The sequence below is a fragment of the Triticum aestivum genome, chromosome 1A (assembly GCF_018294505.1).
Source record: "Triticum aestivum cultivar Chinese Spring chromosome 1A, IWGSC CS RefSeq v2.1, whole genome shotgun sequence".
Taxonomy (NCBI): Eukaryota; Viridiplantae; Streptophyta; class Magnoliopsida; order Poales; family Poaceae; genus Triticum; species Triticum aestivum.
This window is the reverse complement of record NC_057794.1, coordinates 518,587,801-518,612,232: the sequence shown is the minus strand read 5'-3', so window position 1 is coordinate 518,612,232 and position 24,432 is coordinate 518,587,801.

Here is a 24,432-nt window from a genome sequence, read left to right as displayed (position 1 = left end):
GGGAGTAGTTGCCATCAATTTTGTTGAGTTTGGTTCACTTTTATTCTGAAGTTACTAAAAATTTCAGAAATTTTTTAGAGGGAGAAATATGTTTAGGAAAATGTACCAAGGTGGTTCTTCAAGGAAGCAAGGACCCAGACCCGCAATACGCGACGCGGACGATGAACCACCAAGGGATGCTCAAGTGCGGCCTTGTGAATGGCCGTTAGAGGACTTCATGGTTCGAGCCAGAATCAAGGAGGAATTTGAAGCATATGTGTGTAATGCCGATCTTGAGAGCTTCATGGCAGATAAGTGACCTCAGTACCACTACCTCACTGATTCTTTTGTGAGAAGGTTTGAATTTTCATCATCACGCAATTCTCAAATTGTCCTGTTTGCTCTTTATGATAAATCTTATACCATGGACTTAGAAGATTTTAACACTGTGTCGGGGGTTGGGTGCGACATATGCCAATGGATGACTTATCATGCTGGGCGCGAGTAGAATGTCGCCGGTCCCTGGAAATGGGATGAGGCGTAGACACGAACGCTGGCGGACTTTACCTAGCTTCGGGGCTCTCTTAGGAGATAACACCCCTAGTCCTGCTCTGCGGGGTCTCCGCATGATCACTAAGGCAAATGTGAGTACAATGGTGCTCCTCGAGCTGTATCTGTGGACAAGAGGAGACTAGGCCAGCTCTCTCCCTTCTCTAAGGTCAGGTCTAGTTCTAATGGATCGGAACCCTTTGCATGGGTTCCCTGGGGGGTTTATATAGGCCTATCCCCCTAGGGTACAATGCTAAACCGACTGGGCGCAGGGCCCAGCCGTTAGTCTCTTCGCCTGCCGGCCTCTATGCCGACTTCTGGGGCCCGCCGGCTGGTGGGCCCCACCGACTGGTCTGGTAATGAGCCGACAGGCCGTACCCGCTGCTTGCGGGTCTTGCCGGCTGTCGATTACTGTAGCCGTCCCTCTAATGACGCAGGCTTGGTCATGGGGTCGTGGCTACAGCCCTGCTACCTGGCGGGCGATTACTATAGCCTCTCCCCGTCTCGTCTGGTTAATGGCGCGTGGGACCCGTGGGAGGGGCAGGCCGACTTCCGGGGGCCGGCTCCCTTCGGGTCCGACTGGTGGCGCTCTTGCCGTCTTCTGGACTCTCGCTGACCGGTAGGGCCCATCATCCGTAGACCGTACCGACAGGTCGTCGTGGGTGCGGGACTCCGCCCACTGTTGCTGATGTTAGGGATGGCCCGACAACAGTGCCTCGCCGGATGGAGATCTCCACTGGTATGGTGCACTGTGGCCTAGCCAGCCCATGAAAAGGTGAGGGAGTGGGCTTTACTGTTGTCACTCCCGTCCCATCCCCCCTTATGAGGGCATGGGCTTTGTTGGTGTTGTGGGCCGACTCCCCGTGGCCGGCTTCTCTGGGAGCCGCCAGGCGGGAGTCAGCCCGTCTTGACCTCGCCTCCAGGACTCGGCCGCATGCGGGCAGTCGGCTGCTCCTTTAGCCGACCTCTGGAAGGCGGCTATCCATCCTGGTGTCTTGAGGGGCGCAGTCAGCCCCGATGTCTTGAAAGGTTCTGGGCCTCAGGTTAGCCTACCCGTGGCCCATTACTCCGACAGTAGTCCCCGAAGCTGGTGAGGCGCCGCGGACGATCAGCCGAGGAGCCTCAGCAGTTTCTTTCTCCGAGTGCTTGAGGTGAGACCTCGTTTGACTTCTGTCGGGCCGACTGGTAGGAGTCGGAGTCACCTGACTTTGACTTGTCCAAAAAATGCTTTCGAATCCCCCGGCGGGGACTCAATAGCGTGTGAGCTAAGATTCCTGAACGCCACCCACTCCGTGCCCGCCATGTGGCAACCAATGGCCGGGCCAGCCCGCCTACCCATCCATGAGATGGGACATGTCTGCAGGCGGGGCCTGCCACTACCACGCCTTGGCACGCGAGCAGATCTGCTGCGGCCGTGGGGGTGGTTGAGGTTCCCACGGAATTACCGCGCGCAGTAACTTTGCGCGACAAATGTGGGGGGCGTGGAGTAGTGGGCGCAGTAAATCCCACAACTGCCCCCTCGGCTTGCAGCCCGTTGGGCTATAAGTAGGGGGAGGAGGGGAGACGGCGGAGCACGCGCGTCCCACCTCCCCAGTGCTTCTTCTTCTTCTCTCTCTCTCTCTCTCCCTGCCGCACCTCAAGCTATGTCGAGCGCTACGGCAGTCTGCTCACGATGAGCTCTTCCTCCGCCGTCACACCCCCTACGGTGCATTCCGGCAGCTGGGATGGTTCGGAGGTCCAAGATGACCACGTCGATATCCTCCGCAAGACGCGTCAGTTGCCTGGAGAGGACCTTGTTCGGGTTCGTCTCGCGCCGAGGGAGGAAATCTCGCCGGCGCCGCAGGAGGACGAGCGGGTTGTCTTCCGATCGCACTGCCTGCGCGGCCTGGGCCTGTCGGCGAGCAACTTCTTCCGTTCCTTCCTTGAGTTCTACGGACTCCAGCCGCACCACCTTACCCCCAACATGGTGGTGCTGCTGTTCGCCTTCGTCACCATGTGCGAGGGCTTCATCGGCGTTCTCCCCACCCTGGAGCTCTGGCAGGAGTTCTTCTACTCCAAGCTCGGCACCCAAGCCGTGGGCGTGCCGGCTCAGTGCGGCGCGTTCATCACCGTGCGGAGGTCGGGGGCCGACAACCCGTTTCCCTCCATCAAGCTGATCAAGTCGGTGAAGATGTGGCAGCGGTCGTACTTCTACGTGAAGAACGTCTCCGCGGAGGGCGATTGGATCAACCTGCCGGCCTTCGTAGCCGGCCCGCCGGCTGGGAGGCAACCCAACTGGTCGCACCGGGCCCGGACGTTGACGCCTGCGGGAGCCGTTGCCGTTGCACGGCTTCGAGTACTGGCGCAGTCGGAGGGCCTGACCAGGCCGGACTTGCTGGCCGCCTTTGTGGCGCGCCGAGTGCTCCCTCTTCAAAGTCGCCCCCACATGATCTGCCAGATGAGCGGGCACCGGGACCCGAGTCAGATGTGCACCAAGGAGATGCCTCACGAGGATCTGGCGAGTTGCGACCTGAGAGAAGAGTGGCAGTTCGGCAAGGAGCCGTATTCATGTGCCGCCCCTCCGCCTCTGGTGAGTTGTTTTCTTTTTCTCTTTCTCTCTGACTTCTTCGTTACCGAGTCCATTTTGTCCGATCTGACCAGCCGGCTCTGCTCAGAAACCCCCCCCCCTCCAGCCAGTAGCCGGCACCGCGGGGCCGGACCGCGAATTCCTCCCTGACCAGGTGGAGAGTGATGTTGATGACCCCGACCTGGGGCGGCGGCCCTGGAGGACAACGCCGAGGGAGGAGGCGGCGTAGCGGGCGGCCCGAGACTTGGGGCCAGTCTCGAGGACTGGCCCGATGATGACGAGGAGGTCATCCCACGCCACCAGCCAGGAGCCGGCCAGTCGGGCGCGGACTCGTCAGCTCCGCCAGACGCACAAGGCGGCGGCAAGAAGCGCAGGGCCGCGGCGAGCCTGTTTGGCAGCTGGTCGAAGAAGCCCAAGGGCTCAGCCGTGGCGACCAAGCAGGACGAGGCGTCCGCAAAGGCCAACCGCTTCCGCAAGGTGGTGAAGATGCCGCAACTTATTTCAGCGTAAGCACCACCTCCCTTCGTACCTTCGTATTTCTTTATTGAGTCTGTCTGTAATTTCTTTACTTTGTTTTCCGGCTTTAGGTCCGCTCTCTCTCTTGAGAAGTCGGACGCCGGCTCCGTCTTGAAGTCGGCGGAGACCTCCTCCACATTCCAGCGGGTTGACCCCGTCGCTGACCTCTGGGAGGGGACGGAGTGGAATGCGCGGGAGGCGCATGAGGAGCGGGAAGCCGCCCGTCTGAAGAAGGCGGAAGCCGACAAGGCGGAGGCCACCGCCCTGAAGAAGCTGGCAGAGGCCGAGGCCACCGATGTGGAGAAGCATGCAGAGGAAGCCACACGCCGCCAGTCGGCGGTGTTTGTCGTCCCCTTGAACTCCGCACCGCCGCCACCGGAGTTCTCGGCACAGACTAGGGAAGCAGGCGACAAGAAACCAGTCATGGAGAGGGACGCCGACGTCACCGCTACGCCGGAGGTCATTGTGCCGCCGCCACCCTTCGGAGGCGCGCCAGGCGGATAACCGGCGGATCCGCCGGTGCCGCCAACCGGAGGCGCGGCAGTGACGGGCCTGGCCCTCGAGGTTAGTACGCTGACGCGCCGCCGTCTCACGAAGGCGGGCTCAGCGCCGCGTCCTCTGGATACCGGCGTTGTGAGCTCCTCGATCCCGGACACCGAGGTGTCGAGCGCCGCGCCCACCGGGTGGGTGCGGGGAGGCGGGACGGGCCCGTTGAACCAAGCGCTCCTGGACGTCCAAGCCAAGCTCTGGGCCGAGGGCAACACCATTAAGGAGTGCACCAAGGCATACCTAGCGTCACGAACGGCCATCCGGGTACGCGTCCTTCCTTTTGCTTTGCTTCCTTGTTTTTTGATGGGGGCGCTCCAGCGCACCCACTGGGTGTAGTCCCCGAGTTTCGGGCCGGCTGCTGAGCAGGCGGCTCGGAACTCTAATCGGTAAGTTCCAAGTACCAACAGTTTTTTTTCTGAAATTCGATGCAGGATTACCACAATCTTCACGTGACCTCCTTCAACGCCAACGTCGAGGAGCTGGCCAAACGGACCGCCGACTTGTCGGACAGCCGGGGTAAGTCTTCTTCTTTCCCTGTGGGGGCGCGTTGGCGCACCCGCGGGTTGTAGTCCCCAAGATCCGGGCCGACTGCTGAGCAGTCGGGCCAGATCTCCCCGATGACCTTCTTTTTGCTGACGACCGACATCCCTCCCCCTCCTTTTTCAGAGGCCAACGCCGCCCTTCAGCAGCAGCTGGGCGAAGCCAAAACCGCGATGCGTGTCCGAGAGGAGGAGTGCGGCCGGCTGACGGAGCAGCGCGACCGGCTGGCTACGCAGCTGGCGGAGCAGAAGGAGCTGCTCCAGAGGGCCCAGAGGGAGGCGGAGGACAAGGAGGCCGCCCTTCTCACCGAATTTGCGTCCGAGCGCTCCTCCTGGACTGACAAAGAGGCGACGCTGGTCTCCGGCTTCCAAGCAATCGAAGATCTCATCGATGGTGAGCTTCCCCTCGTTTCCTTTTCTGGGCTGCCGACTGCTAATCAAGTCGTCCTTAAATTTTTTAACCTTGTTCGTTCGATCTTCTTCCTTAGCAGACTTCTTCCCCGGCCATTCGTACGCCTCCAATCAAGCCATCGAGGTTGATCATGAAGCACGGAGGGCGGATGGTGCACACATCGCCGCCAACGCCCACCGAACCCTTGGCGAGCAGGTCCTCAGCATCGAGTCCCGCCTTCGGCCAGCCCACCGGATGCTGCGCCGGCTTCAACGTGTCGGCGCTTAGGCGATTGCCACCCTGTGGCCGGACATGTAGGCGCCACGCACCCCCAGTCGGACTGCCGACTGGTTGGAGGTGGCAGCCGGCCGTCTTGAGGCCTGGAAGGGTTCTGCAGCCCGGGCTGGAGCCCGCTGGGCCTTGGAATTCGCCAAGGCGTGGTATCCTGGGCTGAGTTTAGCCCAGTTAGCCACGTTCCGGTTGGAAGCTCAGGCGGAGCTGGCAACGGTGGAGGACGATCTCGTCAGGCGCGCTGCATCGATTGCTGAGTACACCGACACCGGTGTCTTCGTCCCAAAGCAGGCTGAGAATGGCGAGGAGGCGCCACCGGAGTGGTTCGGGCTGAACCCGGGCGACAGCGAGGACTCGGCGGAGGTGATCGACTCTAGTGGCAAAGAGGAAGGCGAGGAGGAGGCGGCAGAGGTCGAGGCAGACGGCTAGCCCCAGCCCGACCGCGCCTCTAGCAACGAGCCGCGCTCAACTGAGCCAGCTATCGCCAGGGGTGATTGGGCGGAGACCAACCAGCTAACTGCCCCGCCAACTGGCACCGCCGACCCCTCTGGTCCTTCGAGTCCGTTCGTGGCTTCCTAGGCTGCCACTTTATCTTTGTTTTACCTGCTTAGTAGTCTCAATGAACTTGTTATTTTGCACAATTCCACCCACTAGGTGTGGGTGTATCCTGAACTCCTATTTGATGATTCGGCCAAGGGCCTTTCTATGTAAATTTTTATCCGCGTTCTATCTCTTCTTGCTCATTGCTCTTTGGCTTTTTCCTTTGCTGCCTTCCCTTGGTTGCCGTCTGGCTAGTCGGACAGCCGCTCTGCGGACTGCCGCTAGATCAAATACTTGGCTTCTTTGGGAGGCAAGTACTTAGCCATTTAGAGTTTTTAGCAAGTTAATTTAGAAAACGGCGAGCCGGCTGCTCAAGAGTTGGTTGCAAAAGGCTGGAAACCGGCTTAAGCTATGTGCATGCTTTGAGTCCTTAGCCATTTTTCATATGGACACCCATTCTACCTTACTCCTGCTTGCCAGTCAGTCGCTCTGCGATCTGCGGCTTCTAACAGGAGACGGCTTGAGTGCCACACACTACTTGTCCGGCTGCAGGAAGTCATTTCATAGCTCAAGACGGCAAGTCCCCGGGCCGACTAGTCGAACCCGGTGCCAAGCGGTAAAGAATAACATACTCATAGGCATAACTCTTTATCATATAGATAAAAGAAGGCAGTCCCCGAGATCTTCTCGAGGGGCCCGAAGTCTTCGTACTTTAATACAAAAGGTAGCGTGATACATACTGCATTAACTGTAAAATCTTCGGAGGAGATTTGCATTCCATGGCCGCTCCGTCTCTTTGCCGAAGTCGTCCCTTTTGCGTGCTCGGGGCTTCTGAGCGTCGATCAGGTAGTAGGAGTCGTTGCCCAACACCTTGCTGATGATGAAGGGGCCTTCCCAAGGTGCTGAGAGCTTGTGCTGGCCAGCTGTTCGCTGAATCAGCCGAAGCACAAGGTCTCCTTCTTGGAAAGATCGCGGCTTGACCTTCCGATTGTAGTATCGGCGTAAGCTCTGCTAGTAGATGCTGGACCGGCTGAGTGCCAACAACCGACCCTCTTCCAGCAGATCAACACCGTCTTGATGTGCTTCCTCTGCTTCCTCCTTGGTGTACATGATGACTCGAGGGGAGTTGAACTCTATGTCCATTGGGATGACGGCTTCGGCACCGTAGACGAGGAAGAAGGGCGTGAGGCCGGTTGACTTGTTTGGAGTCGTGCGCAGGCTCCAGAGGACGGCTGGCAACTCATCAAGCCAGCAGCCTGCCGAGCGCTCCAGAGGCTCGACCAGCCGGGGCTTGATGCCGGACAGGATTAGGCCATTTGCTCGCTCTACTTGGCCGTTGGACTGCGGATGGGCAACGGACGCTAAGTCCAGTCGGATGCCCTGCGTCGCGCAGAAACGGGCCAAGGCACCCTTGGCAAAGTTTGTGCCGTTGTCGGTGATGATGCTGTGCGGTATGCCGTACCGAATTGTGATGTCGGAGATGAAGGTCACAGCAGTCAGACCATTCAAACTCTTGATTGGCTTTGCTTCTATCCACTTGGTGAACTTGTCCGCTGCAACAAGTAAATGAGTCAAACCACCTCGCGCCATTTTGAATGGTCCGACCATGTCCAGGCCCCAAACAGCAAAGGGCCAGGCGATAGGAATAGTTTTGAGTGCCGAAGCCGGCTGATGAGGCTTAGAGCGGAACTTCTGGCACCCCTTGCATTTTTGGACTAGAGACTTGGCATCTTCAAGTGCAGTCGGCCGGAAGAAACCATGGCGGAAAGCTTTGGAGACGAGTGCTCTTGAAGCCGCGTGATGGCCACATTCGCCTTGATGGATGTCTTTGAGGATTGCCTAGCCTTGCTCTGGCTCCACACACCGCTGGTGAATACCAGTGACGCTACACCTTACGAGCTCTCTATCTATGATGGTGTATGCTGCCGCTCGGCGTTGTACTTGCCGAGCCGAGATCTCATCGGCTGGAACCTCTTTGTTCACCATGAATTTGAGGATGGGTTGGGCCCATGAAGGTGTTGCAATTTCTGCAACCGCCAAGACTGCGACTTGGACGAGGGTGGCTGGGTCGGGAGGTGGCGGGTTGGAATCGGCAACCGCTTGCTGTGTCGATGAAGTCCCCAAGCAGAATGGCGCAGTCCCTGGGCCGGGCTCCGAAGTCTCTGGGCCGGGCTCCGCAGTCCCTGGGCCGGGTGCGACTGCCACGATCCTCGTGCCGCCTGCCGAAATACTCGCGCCGTTTGCGGGGGCTCTTGAGTCGGATCCGACTACTTCAGGAGGAGCCGGCACGAAGATGGAGTCTGACTCCGGTGATGGTTTGACTGATGGCTTGAGGAGGCGCTGGAGGGTGACGCCGGACGGTATCGCCTGATGGGTGGAGCCGATTCACGCCAGGGCGTCTGCTTGGTCGTTGTCGTTTCTTGGTACATGGAGAAACTCGCATCCCTCGAAATACCCACTGACTTGCTGTACGAGGAAGCGGTAGCTTGCCATGTTTGCGTCCTTGGTGTCCCAATCGCCTGACGACTGCTGGACCACCAAGTCAGAGTCACCATAACACAGGATCCGGCGAATGCCGAGCTCTTTGGCTAGCCGGAGCCCGTGAATGAGTGCCTCGTACTCGGCGATGTTGTTGGAGGCGGCAAAATTGATTTGCAGCACATACTTGAGCTTGTCGCCCTTGGGAGAGGTGAGGACGATGCCGGCTCCCAAGCCGGTGCGCATCTTGGAGCCGTCGAAGTGCATTCGCCAATGGGTGGAGTCGAGCGCTGGTGGTAGATACTGTGTTTCGGCCCAGTCGACGAGGAAGTCGGCCAGCGCTTGTGACTTGATGGCAGTGCGAGGTTGGTAGTAGATGGTGTAGGGGGCCAAATCTATGGCCCACTTGGCCACTCGTCCCGAAGCGTCTCGGCTGCCGATGATCTCGGCTAGAGGAGCCGTGCAGACCACAGTGATTGGATGTTCTTGGAAGTAAGGCTTCAATTTCTTGGCGGCAAAATGCACACCATATAACATCTTATGGTAGTGGGGGTAGTTTTGCTTGGAGGTCGACAGTACTTCACTCAAATAATATACCGGTCTCTGAACTGGTAGTGCTTTGCCTTCCTCCTTGCGTTCTACTACAATGACCGTGCTGACCACTCGGCTGGTGGCGGCGATGTAGAGGAGCATGGGCTCCTTAGGAGTCGGAGCCGCCAGAACAGGTGGAGTCGCCAGCATCTTCTTTAGTTGGACAAATGATTCGTCCGCCTTGTGGTTCCACTCGAAAAAAGTGGTCTTCTTCATGAGTTGGTACAGGGGAAGGGCCTTCTCGCCCAGCCGACTGATGAATCGGCTGACGGACGCCAAACAGCCGGTGAATTATTGTATGTCCAGTAGTCAGCTGGGTACCTCCATCCTTTCAATTGCCTTGATCTTCACAGGGTTGCATTCTATGCCGCGTTCGGAGACCAGGAAACCAAGGAGCTGGCCGGCCGGTACTCCAAAGACACATTTCTCCGGGTTGAGCTTGATCTGAAATCGGCGCAAGTTGTCGAAGGTCTCCTTGAGGTCTTCTAGCAGTGTTCCACGCTTCTCCGTCTTTACCACCACATCATCCACGTAGACGTGAGAATTTCTGCCGAGCTGCTTGAGGAGACACTTCTGCATGCATCGTTGGAAGGTGGCGCCGGCGTTCCTCAAGCCGAACGTCATGGTTAGGTAGCAGAAAGCTCCAAACGGCGTGATGAAGGCAGTCTTCAGCCTGTCGGCTGGGTTTAACTTGATCTGGTGATACCCTGAATATGCATCCAAGAAACTCAACAGCTCGCATCCGGCTGTGGAGTCTATCACTTGGTCGATCCTTGGCAAGGCGAACGGGTCCTTGGGGCATGCTTTGTTGAGGCTTGTGTAGTCAATACACATTCGCCACTGCTTGTTCTTCTTCAGTACCAAGACCGGGTTGGCCAACCATTCTGGGAAGAATACTTCCATGATGAAGCCGGCTGCGAGCAGTCGGGCTATCTCTTCTCCAACAACTCTCCTCTTCTCTTCTGACAAGCGGCGTAAAGGCTGTCTGACTGGTTTGGCATCAGATCGGACGTGTAATTTGTGCTCGGCGAATTCCGTCGGGACACCTGGCATGTCCTTGGGGGACCATGCGAAGATGTCTCGATTCTCACGGAGGAAATCGACGAGCTCGCCTTCCTATTTGCTGTCGAGGTGGGCGCCTACGACAGCGTACCTCTCTGGGTGCTCCGGGTCCAAAGGTATCTTCTTTGTTTCCTTGGCCGGCTTGAACGAGCCCTCAGCTTCCGACTCTTTGGGATCAGGCGACATCTCTGGCTGCTTGCTTGCCATCGCCACAACTCGATCTAGCAGCCGCTTCTCAGCTGCGATCACGAGGGACTCGGCCAGCCGACTGCTCTCTGATGCGCAGGCGGACGACTTCTTGTAGTCGCCAGTTATGGTCAGAATCCCTTTGGAACTCGGCATCTTCATCTTGAGGTAGGCATAGTGGGGGACGGCCATGAACTTGGCCAGGGCTGGCCGGCCAAGCAGTGCATGGTATGGGCTCTCTAGGTCCACCACCTCGAACCATATTGACTCACGGCGGAAATGATCTTTGTCTCCGAAGAGGACATCGATCAAGATCTTGCCGATTGGCGAGCAGGAAAGGCCAGGGACTATGCCGTGGAACACCGTCCGGCTGGACTGCAGTTGCCTCTGCCTGATTCCCAACTTCTCCATGGTGTCTTTGTACAAGATGTTGATGCTGCTGCCGCCGTCTATCAGGACTCTGGAAAAACGAGCAGCTCGCTTGTCCGGGGCAAAGGTGGCGTCCAAAACCAAAGCATAGGAGCCGGGTCTGGGCATTACTTCGGGGTGGTCAGCCCGACTCCAGCTGATGGGCTTCTCAGACTAGTGCATGAACTCCGGTGTGTCAGAAGCTACTGCATTCACCTCCTGCTGCTGCAGCCGTCTGCTGCGTCGATCGTCGGCCACACTGGTGAACACGACGTATGCTCCCTGCTCTTCTGGGTACTCTTCTTGCACTGCGCCGACTGGTCTGACCGCCGGCTGCTTGGGCGGAGGGGGAGGCGGCTGCCCAGCAGGTGGGGGAGGCAAAAGGCCGTCTCCCTTTGCGATCCTGGTGAGCCAGTGGCATTTCCGAGTGGTGTGGTTGGACGGCTTCGCGCCACTGTGGAACTTGCAGGGTCCATCCAGAGTCTGCTCATATGAGAAAGCCGGCTGCCAGTTGGACTTGCCGCCCTTCTGACGTCTGAGCGGAGGCTGCCCTTTCGGCTGTTGGTCTTCAACTGTTGCCACCTGCCAACTAGTGGAAGTCGGCGGGGGGCTTTACGCTTATGGTCGTTCTGTTGTTGACGCCGACTGGTATCTCCGGCTGGGGTTCGGGGAGCCTGAGGAGCCACTTTGCCGGTTGCGCTGACTTGAATCTCCGTCTTCATGGAGGAATCGGCCGTGGCGTATTTGTCTGCTATGATCAGCAGCTCGTCGAGGGTTTCCGGCTCATCGCAGAGAAGCCTGTGCTTGAGGAGGGTGCCCTCTCGGCATCCTGCAGTGAAGTACTCAATAGCCTGCACCTCGTGCACGCCCTCGCAAGAGTTGCGGAGCTCGGCCCAGCGCGTGAGGTAGTCGCGAGTTGACTCGCTGGGGCCTTGCACGCACAAGGAGAGCTGGCGGGGTTTGGGAGGTCGCTTGTACGTGCTGGTGAAGTTGCGGACGAAGGCGTCGGTGAAGTCGACCCAACTGTTGATGATGCGGGGCCTTAAGCTGTTCAGCCACGTCCGGGCCGTGCCCTGGAGCATGAGTGGAACGTACTTCACAGCAACACGCTTGTTGCCGTTTGCTATGCTGACGGCCGTGGAGTAGTCGACCAGCCAGTTCTCCGGCTTCACGGAGCCGGTGTACTTGGGTGTATCTCTGGGGAGCGTGAACCCTTTGGGGAAGGGCTCATCTCGGATGCGTGGGCCAAAACACGGAGGACCTAACTCATCTTCTTCCTCAAGCGCCAGGGATCGGTGGAGACGGTCGATCCGATGGCGGGCGTCATTCTCACTGACTCCCTCTTGGTGGCCAAGGCGGTCGCCGAGCGTCAGGTGATCAACAGGCGGCGGGGAGACTCGCCTTTCCCTCCTAGGGGGAGGAGGCGGACAGTCGTCCCGTCGTTCCACTGTTCTTGGGCGGCCGTCTCGGTCCCGCTCTATGGTGATGCGATTCCGATTGCGGCTGGCAGCCGGCTCCTTGTCTTTTCTTTCGCAGACGCCGCCAGTCGGTATCCGAGACTCTGTGCCTTGGTCTCAGCACGGAAGCAGGCTGTCATTCCATCGGCGCGGCGCATCAGTGTGGCAGCCAGCCTCGTTCTGCTCAGTTGCCGCGTCAAGGAGTCGCTGGACGCGCTCCGTAATCAAGCGTCGCTCTTCGCCCTCAAACTTGTCTAGCTCATCTGCCGCCGCATGGGCGGCTCAAATATTCTCCACAGGTGTGGCGTAGACGGGGTGATTCGCCCAGAACAGATCGGCGATAGCCGCACCGCGCTGCTGGACTGTGCCAAGGCAGCTAGGCCCAGCTGGAGCCGGCGTGCCGCCCACCGCGCGGTCCATCTCGCGCTGGTAGGCTTCTGACAGGCGTCTCATGCTGGCCAGCTTTTTGGCGCCTTCGACTAGCTGAAGGCGGCGTGCCTCCAGCGTCTCGGCGTCGGCATCTTCAGGGATGGGCGCTGCCAAGTCTTGCAGCGCCGCGTGGACCAGGTCGTAATCACCCCCGCCGGAGTGCTCGCCATGATCGATGACAAGCACTTCCGCGGCGGTGCTTCCACCGCTCTCCGCGTCAGGAAGCGGCTCGTCGTAGACCACCATGTTGGTGGGGAACGTGTCAAGCGACACGGTGTCGGAGTCGACCAACATCGGATTAGTGGAGCCTACGGACTCCAAGTCCCCAGCTGGCTCGCTGGCGACGTGAAGTTGATCGAGGAGGCCCGTGAGGAGGCTCTCGGGGCCGCCTGTGCCCGCGTCGGATGCGGGCTCTTCGGAGAGGCGGACCTCACCTACAAGATTGGCGAGGCAACTGGTCACGCAGGTGATTTCAGCGCCGTGTAGCGCATCGGCGCAGACTCCGTTTGGCGTGCCGGGCTGGCTGCGCTCGCCAGGGAGGAAAAGGGTTCCCGTCTAGAACAGGTCTTGGGACGACGGTGCACCAGGCCCCACGATGGGCGCCAAATGTCGGGGGTTGGGTGCGACATATGCCAATGGATGGCTTATCATGGTGGGGGCGAGTAGAACGTCGTCGGTGCCTGGAAACGGGATGAGGCGTAGACACGAACGCCGGCGGACTTTACCCAGGTTTGGGGCTCTCCTAGGAGATAACACCCCTAGTCCTGCTCTGCGGGGTCTCCGCATGATCACTAAGGCAAAAGTGAGTACAATGGTGCTCCTCGAGCTGTATCTGTGGACAGGAGGAGACTAGGCCAGCTCTCCCCCTTCTCTAAGGTCTGGTCTAGTTCTAATGGATCGTAACCCTTTGCATGGGTGCCCTGGGGGGTTTATATAGGCCTACCCCCAGGGGTACAATGGTAAACCGACTGGGCGCAGGGCCCAGCCGTCAGTCTCTTCGCCTGCAGGCCTCTATGCCGACTGCTGGGGCCCGCTGACTAGTGGGCCCCACCGACTGATCTGGTACGGAGCCGACAGGCCGTACCCGCTGCTTGCGGGTCTTGCCGGCTGCCGATTACTGTAGCCGTGCCTCTAATGACGCAGGCTTGGTCATGGGGTCGTGGCTACAGCCCTGCTACCTGGCGGGCGATTACTGTAGCCACTCCCCGTCTCGTCTGGTTAATGGCGTGTGGGACCCGTGGGAGGGGCAGGCCGACTTCCGGGGGCCGGCTCCCTTCGGGTCCGACTGGTGGCGCTCTTGCCGTCTTCTGGACTCTCGCTGACCGGTAGGGCCCATCATCCGTGGACCGTAACGACAGGCCATCGTGGATGCAGGACTCCGCCCACTGTTGCTGATGTCAAGGATGGCACGGCAATAGTGCCTCGCCGGACGGAAATCTCCACTGGTACGGCGCACTGTGGCCTAGCCAGTCCATGAAAAGGGGAGGGAGTGGGCTTTACTGTTGTCACTCCCGTCCCATCCCCCCTTATGAGGGCATGGGCTTTGTTGGTGTCGTGGGCCGACTCCCCGTGGCCGGCTTCTCTGGGAGCCGCCAGGCGGGAGTCGGCCCGTCTTGACCTCGCCTCCAGGACTCGGCCGCATGCGGGCAGTCGGCTGCTCCTTTAGCCGGCCTCTGGAAGGCGGCACTCCATCCTGGTGTCTTGAGGGGCGCAGTCAGCCCCGATGTCCTGAAAGGTTCTGGGCCTCGGGTTAGCCTACCCATGGCCCATTACTCCGACACACTGCTTGTAAACTCCCACAGTGGGGTAATGTTAGTGAACCTCGCAAATCTGAATATAGAGATTTTCTTGCTAGTATAACTGTGGGGGAATCTAGAGATGTAACACAAGCCACCATAGGGAGCATTCATTTTCCCGTTATACATTATTTTGCTCTCTTCATAGGAAGGTGCATAAATGGTAAAGATGAAGCATGTCACATGTGTGTACCTGATCTTAGCGTTCTCAGGAGCGCTGTTTTAGGAGATAAACAATACAACTTGGGGGCTATTGTTGCATGTAGGTTGCATAATAATAGTATTGATGGAGATTTCTTTGGTGAAATTTATGCAACTCGTATAGCTAGTTTCCTTGAGATACCCATACGTGGAGATGATATTGAGTTGCCTCCTTCTTATCTAGATTACGATGCTATGGTTCATCATTAGTTTGTTGAGAGGAACTACCAGTCCCTCCAGTACCGACTAATCTTTGATAGACGACGCACCTATCACGTTGCTCTCCCCGCTCCCTCTTTCTTTGACTTTCAGGCAAAGGGGAGATATGTTATAACCAGGGAGGAGGCGATCGAGTATGAGAGGAGGGCGGAGGCAGCCCGCCTCCATGCTGCAGTGCTTCAGGCGGTAGCTGATGCATCTCAGTACGACCCCAGCAAAAACTTCGGATATCCACCAGGCCATCCATGGGCATAGACCAACTTAGGACAAAAGCCTAAGCGGGTGAGTACGTATTTCTCACTGACATTACATTCATGTTCACACACTCATGCTAGTTGTCGGTGCTCATACTTTTTCATTGTAATATCCATGCTAGTTTATTTCCCTTTTTATGCTTTCTTCTTGTGTGTTTGATAAACCTTAAGAAAAACCAACAAATTAGTTGTATCTTTTAGTTAGTTTACTTTCCATGCATGTAGTAGTAGTAACTGAAAAGAAAACCCAAAAAGATTTCTCGTTCTTCTTTTGCTTGTTGGGAGCTCTCCCGTGTAAATAGTTTTGTTTCTTTTCTTTGGGGGGGGGGGGGTTGAGAGGAGAAGATGTTGAGTGGCTCTCATATGCATTATTGTTGATCTAACAAAGAGCCCATATTACCTTGTCATCTCTCTTCAATTGAATGCTTGCGGATTCCAGCTTAGTCCAATGCACGTGCACTATTATTATTATCCACACTATTCGGTCTTGCAAGTGAAAGGCAATAATGACGATATATGATGAACTTATTGAGACGAGAAAAGATGGTATGAACTCCACCTCTCTTGTTTTTGTAAATATGATTAGTTCATCATTCCTGATTCAGCCTATTATGAAAGAAACATGTTTGCAATGACAATTAGAGATTATAGTTTCTTATGCCATGCTTAATTAGCTAGGAGCTTATAATGGTGTACCTTGCGTGCCAACATGCTATTAAAATGGTTGTGATGTGGTATGATAGGGTGGTATCCTCCTTTGAACGATTTGAGTGGCTTGACTTGGCACATGTTCACGCAGGTAGTTGAAACAAAATCAAAATAACCTCTACGATATTTATGTTCATGGTGCATTATATCCTACTCATGCTAGCATTCGGTGTCGATTAATTTTAATGCATGTTCATGACTGTTGTCGCTCTCTAGCTGGTCGCTTCCCAGTCTTTTTCTAGCCTTCACTTGTACTAAGCGGGAATACTGATTGTGCATCTAATCCCATAGACCCCAAAGTTATTCCATATGAGTCCACCATACCTACCTATACACGGTATCTACCTGCCGTTCCAAGTAAATTTGTATGTGCCAAACTCTAAACCTTCAAATAAACATTCTGTTTTGTATGCTTGAATAGCTCATGTATCAACTAGGGTTGTCTGTATCTTCCATGCTAGGCGGGTTATTCTCAAGAGGAGTGGACTCCGCTCCTCACTCACGAGAAAATGGCTGGTCACCGGGATGCCTAGTCCCATGCTTTATGCAAATCAAATCAAAATAACTGAAAACAAAACTCCCCCAGGACTCTTGTTAGTTGGAGGCACTCGTTGTTTCGAGCAAGCCATGGATTGATGCTTGTTGGTGGAGGGGGAGTATAAACTTTACCATTCTGTTTGGGAACCGCCTATAATGTGTGTAGCATGGAAGATATCGAGATCTCTCGGTTGTTATGTTGACAATGAAAGTATAATGCTCAAAATATTATTCATATCTATTTCAAAACCGAGCTCTGCCACCTCTACAAATCCATGCTTCCCTCTGCGAAGGGCCTATCTATTTACTTTTATGTTGAGTCATCATCCTCTTATTAAAAAGCACTAGTTAGAGAGCATCGTTGTCATTTGCATCCATTACTGTTAGTTTACATTGAGTATGACTTGACTGGATCTCTTTTACCATGAATTACAATGTCTAGTCAGTCCTTGATCTTTTAAGGTACTCTGCATTTATGTTTTGCGGTCTCAGAAAGGGCTAGCGAGATACCATCTTATTATATCATATTATGATAGTTTTGAGAAAGTGTTGTCATCCGAGATTTATTATTATTGCTCGCTAGTTGATTATGCCATTGATATAAGTAAACGTGAGACCTAAATGTTATTGCGAATGTGGTTAGTTCATAATCTTTGCTGAAAACTTGAATGATGTCTTTACATTATTACAACAACAACAAGAGCAAAGAGAGTTTGTAAAAGTTTTCTTTATCACTTTCAGTTTATCAACTGAATTACCTTGATGACAAGCAAAGGTTTATGCTTGGGGGAGTTGATACGTCTCCATCGTATCTACTTTTCCAAACACTTTTGCCCTTGTTTTGGACTCTAATTTGCACGATTTGAATGGAACTAACCCAGACTGACGCTGTTTTCAGCAGAATTGCCATGGTGTTATTTTTGTGTAGAAATAAAAGTTCTCGGAATGACCTGAAAATCAACGGAGATTATTTCTGGAATATAAAAAAATACTAGAAGAAAGATCCATGTCAGTTGGCCCATACCCTCTCCATGAGGGGGGCGCCTACCCCCCTAGGCGCGCCCCCTGCCTCGTGGGCCCCCTAACGCTCCACCGACCTCAACTCCAACTCCATATATTCGTGTTCGGGGAGAAAAAAATCAGAGAGAAGGATTCATCGTGTTTTACGATACGGAGCCGCCGCCAAGCCCTAAACTCTCCCAGGAGGGCTGATCTGGAGTCCGTTCGGGGCTCCAGAGAGGGAAATCCGTCGCCATTGTCATCATCAACCTTCCTCCATCACCAATTTCATGATGCTCACCGCCGTGCATGAGTAATTCCATCGTAGGCTTGCTGGACGGTGATGGGTTGGATGAGATTTATCATGTAATCGAGTTAGTTTTGTTAGGGTTTGATCCCTAGTATCCACTATGTTCTGAGATTGATGTTGCTATGACTTTGCTATGCTTAATGCTTGTCACTAGGGCCCGAGTGCCATTATTTCAGATCTGAACCTATTATTTTTTCATGAATATATGTGAGTTCTTGATCCTATCTTGCAAGTCTATAGTCACCTGCTATGTGTTATGATTCGGCAACCCCGAAGTGACAATAAACGGGACCACTCCCGGTGATGACCGTAGTTTGAGGAGTTCATGTATTCACTATGTGTTAATGCTTTGGTCCGGTACTCTATTAAAAGGAGGCCTTAATATCCCTTAGTTTCCAATAGGACCCCTCTGCCACGGGAGGGTAGGACAAAAGATGTCATGCAAGTTCTTTTCCATAAGCACGTATGACTATATTCGGAATACATGTCTACATTACATTGATGAATTGGAGCTAGTTCTGTGTCACCGTATGTTATAACTGTTGCATGAATAATCGCATCCGACATAATTCTCCATCACCGATCCATTGCCTACGAGCTTTTCATATACTGTACTTTTCTTATTTACTTTTCCGTTGCTATTGTCACAATCACTACAAAACCCAAAAATATTACTTTTGCTATCGTTACCACTACTATCATATTACTTTGCTAATAAATACTTTGCTGCAGATATTAAGTTTCCAGGTGTGGTTGAATTGACAACTCAGCTGCTAATACTTGAGAATATTCTTTGGCTCCCCTTGTGTCGAATCAATAAATTTGGGTTGAATACTCTACCCTCGAAAACGGTTGTGATCCCCTACACTTGTGGGTTATCAATTGACTCCAGCGATGAGGGAGAAGATGAGGAGCACGAGGAAGGCGAAGAAGATGTGCCAGAAGTCGGAGCGGACGGCCAGCCTCAGCTTGACCGTGCCTCGAACAACGAGCCATGCTCGAGTGCATCGACTGCTACTAGAGGCGACCAAGCAAAGACTGACCAGCTGTCCACTCCACCAACCGGCACTACCGACTCCGCCAACCAGCTGGACCCCTCTGCTGCTCACTAGGGCGCCGACTTATCTTTATTTTTCTTGCTTTATCAGTCTTGACAAACTTTGTTAAATTTGCACAATTCCACTGCGGGGTGTATTTCAAACTTTGTTGAATGCTGGCCAAGGGCCTTTTGACATGTAAATATTCTTCCACACGAGTTGTGTTTCCGCCGAGTTCTGGCTTTTCTTGCTTTCTGCTCCTTGGCTTTTTTCCTTTGCCACCCTCCCTTAGCTGCCGTCTTGCCAGCCAGACAGCCGCTCTGCAGACTGTGGCTGGGTCAAGTACTTAGCTACTTTTGGGAGGGCAAGTACTTAGCCGACTAGAGTTTTAACAAGTTAAGTAGAAGCTGGCTGGCCGGCTGCTGTGCAGCCGGTTGATGAAACGGGACGCCGGCTTGAAATATGTGCATGCTCTGGGTCCTTAGCCATTTTTCATGTGGACACCCTTTTCTGTCTTTAATTCCTACCCACCGGACAGTCGCTCTGTGAGCTGCGGCTTGTGGCAGGAGAAGGTTTAGGTGCCAACACACTACTTGTTCGACTGCAGGAAGCACCACATAGTACAAGGCGGCGAGCCCCCTGGCCGACTGGTCGAACCCGGTGCCAGGCGGAATAATGAAATAACACATTCATAGGCATAATACTTATCATATAGATAAAAGAGGGTAGCCCCCGAGCTCTTCTCGGGGGACCCGGAGTCTTCGTACTTAATACAAAAGGTAGCATGGTACATACTGCATCAACTGTAAAATCTTTGAAGGAGATTGGCATTCCATGGCCACTCTATCTCCTTGCCGAAATCGTCTCTCTTGTGTGCTCTGGGGTTCTGAGCATCGATCAGGTAGTAGGAGTCCTTGCCCAAAACTTTGTTGAGGATGAAGGGGCCTTCCCAAGGTGCCGAGAGCTTGTACTGGCCGGCTGTCCGCTGGATCAGCCGGAGCACAAGGTCTCCCTCTTGGAAGGATCTTGGCTTGACCTTTTGATTGTAGTATCGGCGTAGACTCTGCTGGTAGATGGTGGACTGGCCGAATGCCAACAGCCGTCCCTCTTCCAGCAGACCGACACCGTCTTCTCGTGCTTCTTTTGCCTCCTCCTCGATATACATGGTGACTCGAGGGGAGTCGAATTCTATGTCCGTCGGGATGACAGCTTCGGCACCATAGACGAGGAAGAAAGGCGTGAAGCCGGTTGACTTGTTTGGAGTTGTGTGCAGGCTCCAAAGGACGGCCGGAAGCTCATCGAGCCAACAGCCGGCCGAACGTTCCAGAGGCTCGACCAGTCGAGGCTTGATGTTGGACAAAATGAGGCCGTTTGCTCGCTCCACCTGTCCGTTTGACTGCGGATGGGCAACGGACGCTAAGTCCAGTCGGATGCCCTGCGTCGTGCAGAACTGAGCCAAGGCGCCTTTGGCGAAGTTTGTGCCGTTGTCGGTGATGATGTTGTGTGGTATGCCATACCGAATGGTGAATGTCAGTGATGAAAGTCACAGCAGTCGGACCATTCAACTTTTTGATTGGTTTTGCTTCTATCCATTTGGTGAACTTGTCCACGGCGACAAGCAGATGAGTCATGCCGCCACGTGCTGTCTTGAGTGGTCCCACCATGTCCAGGCCCCTGACGGCAAAGGGCCGGGCAATGGGAATGGTCTTGAGTGCAGAAGCCGGCAAATGTGGCTTGGAGCGGAACTTCTGGCACCCCTTACATTTCTGGACCAAGTCTTTGGCATACCATGGCGGAAAGCGTTGGCAACAAGTGATCTTGAAGCCGCGTGGTGACCACATTCGCCCTGGTGGATATCTTTGAGGATTGCTTGGCCTCTCTCCGGCTCTACGCATCATTGGTACACAACAGTGACGCTGCGCCTTACAAGTTCTCTGTTGACAATGGTGTACACTGCTGCCCGATGTTGCACTTGTCGGGCCGAATCTCATCAGCCGGCAGCTCCTTATTCACCGGAAAGTTGAGGATGGGATGCGCCCATGAAGGTGCTGTTATTTCTTTGACTACCAAGGCTGCTACTTGTACGAGGGCGGTTGGGTCGGGAGGCGGCGGGTTGGAGTCGGCTGCCACTTGTTGTGTCGATGAAGTCCCCGGGCCAACTGCTGCAGTCCCCGGGTTGGGTTCTGAAGTTCCCGGGCTGGGTGCGACCGCTGCAGCCCCCAAGCCACCTGCCGAAGTCCCCGAGCCAGCTGCTGGGGTCCCCAAGTCGGATCCGACTGCTTCGAGGGGAGCCGGCACGAAGATGGAGTCTAATTCTGGTGACGGCTTGACGGACGGCTTGAGAAGGCGTTGCAGGGTGATATGTGTCCAATGTATCTATATTTTTTTATTGCTCCATGCTATATTTTCTACTATTTTGGACATTATTGGGCTTTATTATCCACTTTTATATTATTTTTTGGACTAACCTATTAACCGGAGGCCCAGCCCAGAATTGTTGTTTTTTGCCTGTTTTAGGGTTTCGAAGAGAAGGAATATCAAACGGAGTCCAAACGTAATGAAACCTTCGGGAACGTGATTTTCTCAACGAACAAGACCCGGGAGACTTGGACCCTACATCAAGGCACAAAAGAGGAGGCCACGAGGTAGGGGGCGCGCCCACCCCCACCAAGCGCGCCCTCCACCCTCGTGGGCACCCTGTTGCTCCATCGACGTACTCCTTCCTCCTATATATACCTACGTAGCCCCAAACGATCAGATACGGAGCCAAAAACCTAATTCCATCGCCACAACTTTTTGTATCCACGAGATCCCATCTTGGGGCCTGTTCCGGAGCTCCGCCGGAGGGGGCATCGATCACGGAGGGCTTCTACATCAACACCATAGCCTCTCCGATGAAGTGTGAGTAGTTTACCTCAGACCTACGGGTCCATAGTTAGTAGCTAGATGGCTTCTTCTCTCTTTTTGGATCTCAATACAATGTTCTCCCCCTCTCTTGTGTAGAACTATTCGATGTAATCTTCTTTTTGCGGTGTGTTCGTTGAGACCGATGAATTGTGGGTTTATGATCAAGTTTATCTATGAACAATATTTGAATCTCCTCTAAATTCTTTTATGTATGATTGGTTATCTTTGCAAGTCTCTTCGAATTATCAGTTTGGTTTGGCCTACTAGATTGGTCTTTCTTGCAATGGGAGAAGTGCTTAGCTTTGGGTTCAATCTTGCAATGTCCTTTCCCAGTGACAGTAGGGGCAGCAAGGCACGTATTGTATTGTTGCCATCGAGGATAACAAGATGGGGTTTTCATCATATTGCATGAGTCTATCCCTCTACATCATGTCATCTTGCTTAAGGTGTTACTCTGTTTTTAACTTAATACTCTAGATGCATGTTGGATAGCGGTCGATGAGTGGAGTAATAGTAGTAGATGCAGGAAGGGGTCGGTCTACTTGTCTCAGGCGTGATGACTATATACATGATCATACCTAGATATTCTCATAACTATGCTCAATTCTGTCAATTGCTCAATAGTAATTTGTTCACCCACCGTAGAATCCGTATGCTCTATAGAGAAGCCACTAGTGAAACCTATGGCCCCCGGGTCTATCTTCATCATATTAATCTCCTACTACTTAGTTATTTCCTTTGCTTTTTACTTTGCCTTTATTTTACTTTGCATCTTTATCACAAAAATACCAAAAACATTATCTTATCATATCTATCAAATCTCACTCTCGTAAGTGCCTGTGTAGGGATTGACAACCCCTATTCGCGTTGGTTGCGAGGATTTATTTGTTTTGTGCAGGTACGAGGGACTTGCTCGTAGCCTTCTACTGGATTGATACCTTGGTTGTCAAAAACTAAGGGAAATACTTATGCTACTTTGCTGCATCATCCCTTCCTCTTCGGGGAAAACCAACGCAGTACTCAAGAGGTAGCACAGGGCGACGCCGGCTGGTATTGCTTGCCGGGTGGAGCCAATTCGTGCCAAAGCATCAGCTTGCTCATTGTCGTTTCGTGGCACATGGAGGAACTCGCACCCTTCAAAGTATCCGCTGAGTTGCTAGACGAGGAAGCGGTAGCTTGCCATGTTTGCATCATTGGCGTCCCAGTCGCCTGACGACTGCTGGACCACCAAGTTGGAGTCACCATAGCACAGGATCTGGCGAATGCCGAGTTCCTTCGCAAGTCGGAGCCCATGTATGAGTGCTTCGTATTCAACTACGTTGTTGGAGGCGGCAAAATGAATTTGCAACACATATCTGAGTTTGTCACCTTCAGGAGAGGTAAGGACGATGCCGGCTCCCAAACCGGTGCACATCTTGGAACCATCAAAATGCATCCGCCAATGGGTGGAGTCCAGCGCTGGCGGCAGGTACTGGGTCTCGGCCCAGTCGATGAGGAAGTCGGCCAGTGCTTGGGACTTGATGGCGGTGCGAGGCTGGTAGTAGATGGTGTAGGGGCCAAATCTATGGCTCATTTAGCCACTCGGCCCGAAGCATCTCGGCTTCCAATGATCTCGGAAAGTGGAGCAGTGCAGACAACAATGATTGGGTGCTCTTGAAAGTATGGCTTCAGCTTCTTGGCGACGAAGTGCACGCTGTAGCACATCTTCTGATAGTGGGGGTAGTTCTTCTTGGAGGCAGACAACACTTCGCTCAGGTAATGCACCGGCCTCTGGACTGGTAGTGATTTGTCGTCTTCTTTGCGCTCCACAACTATGACTGTGCTGACCACTCGGCTGGTGGCGGCGATGTAGAGAAGCATTGGCTCCTTAGCAATCAGAGCCGCCAGGACAGGCGGAGTGGTCAACATCTTCTTGAGCTGGAGAAAAGCTTCGTCCGCCTTATCATTCCACTCGAAAAAAGTGGTCTTCTTCATGAGCTGGTACAGGGGAAGAGCCTTCTCGCCCAGCTGACTGATGAAACGGCTGATGGATGCCAAGCAGCCGGTGAATTTTTGCACATCCAGCAGTCGGGTGGGTACCTCCATCCTTTCGATGGCCTTGATCTTCACAGGGTTGCATTCTATGCTGCGCTCTGAGACCAGAAAGCCAAGGAGCTAGCCGGCTGGTACTCCAAACATGCATTTTTCTGGGTTGAGCTTGATCTGAAAGCGGCGCAAGTTTTCAAAGGTTTCCTTGAGGTCTTCCAGCAGAGTGACACGCTTCTCCGTCTTCACCACAATGTCGTCTACGTAGATGTGGGCATTTCTGCCAAGTTGCTTGAGGAGGCACTTCTGCATGCAACGCTGAAACGTGGCACCGGCATTTCTCAGGCCGAATGTCATGGTTAGGTAGAAGAAGGCTCTGAATGGTGTGATGAAGGCGGTCTTCAGGCGGTCTGCCGGGTCCAACTTGATCTGGTGGTATCCTGAGTAGGCATCCAAAAAACTCAACACCTCCCATCCGGCTGTGGAGTCTATCACTTGGTCGATTCTTGGCAAGGCAAATGGATCTTTGGGGCAAGCTTTGTTGAGGCTGGTGTAATCAATACACATGTGCCACTACTTATTCTTCTTTAGTACAAGGACTGGGTTAGCTAACCACTCTGGGAAGAACACTTCCATAATGAAGCTGGCTACCAACAGACGAGCGATCTCTTCTCCAACGATTCTTCTCTTCTCTTCCGACAGTCGGCGGAGGGGTTGCTTGACCGTCTTGGCATCTCTTCTGACATGTAGCTTGTGCTCGGTGAAATCCTTCGAGACACCCGGCATGTCTTTGGGAGACCATGCAAAAATGTCCTGATTCTCATGGAGGAAATCGACGAGCTCGCTTTCCTATTTGCTGTCAAGGTTTGCACCTATGACAGCGTACCTCTCTATGTGCTTTGGGTCCA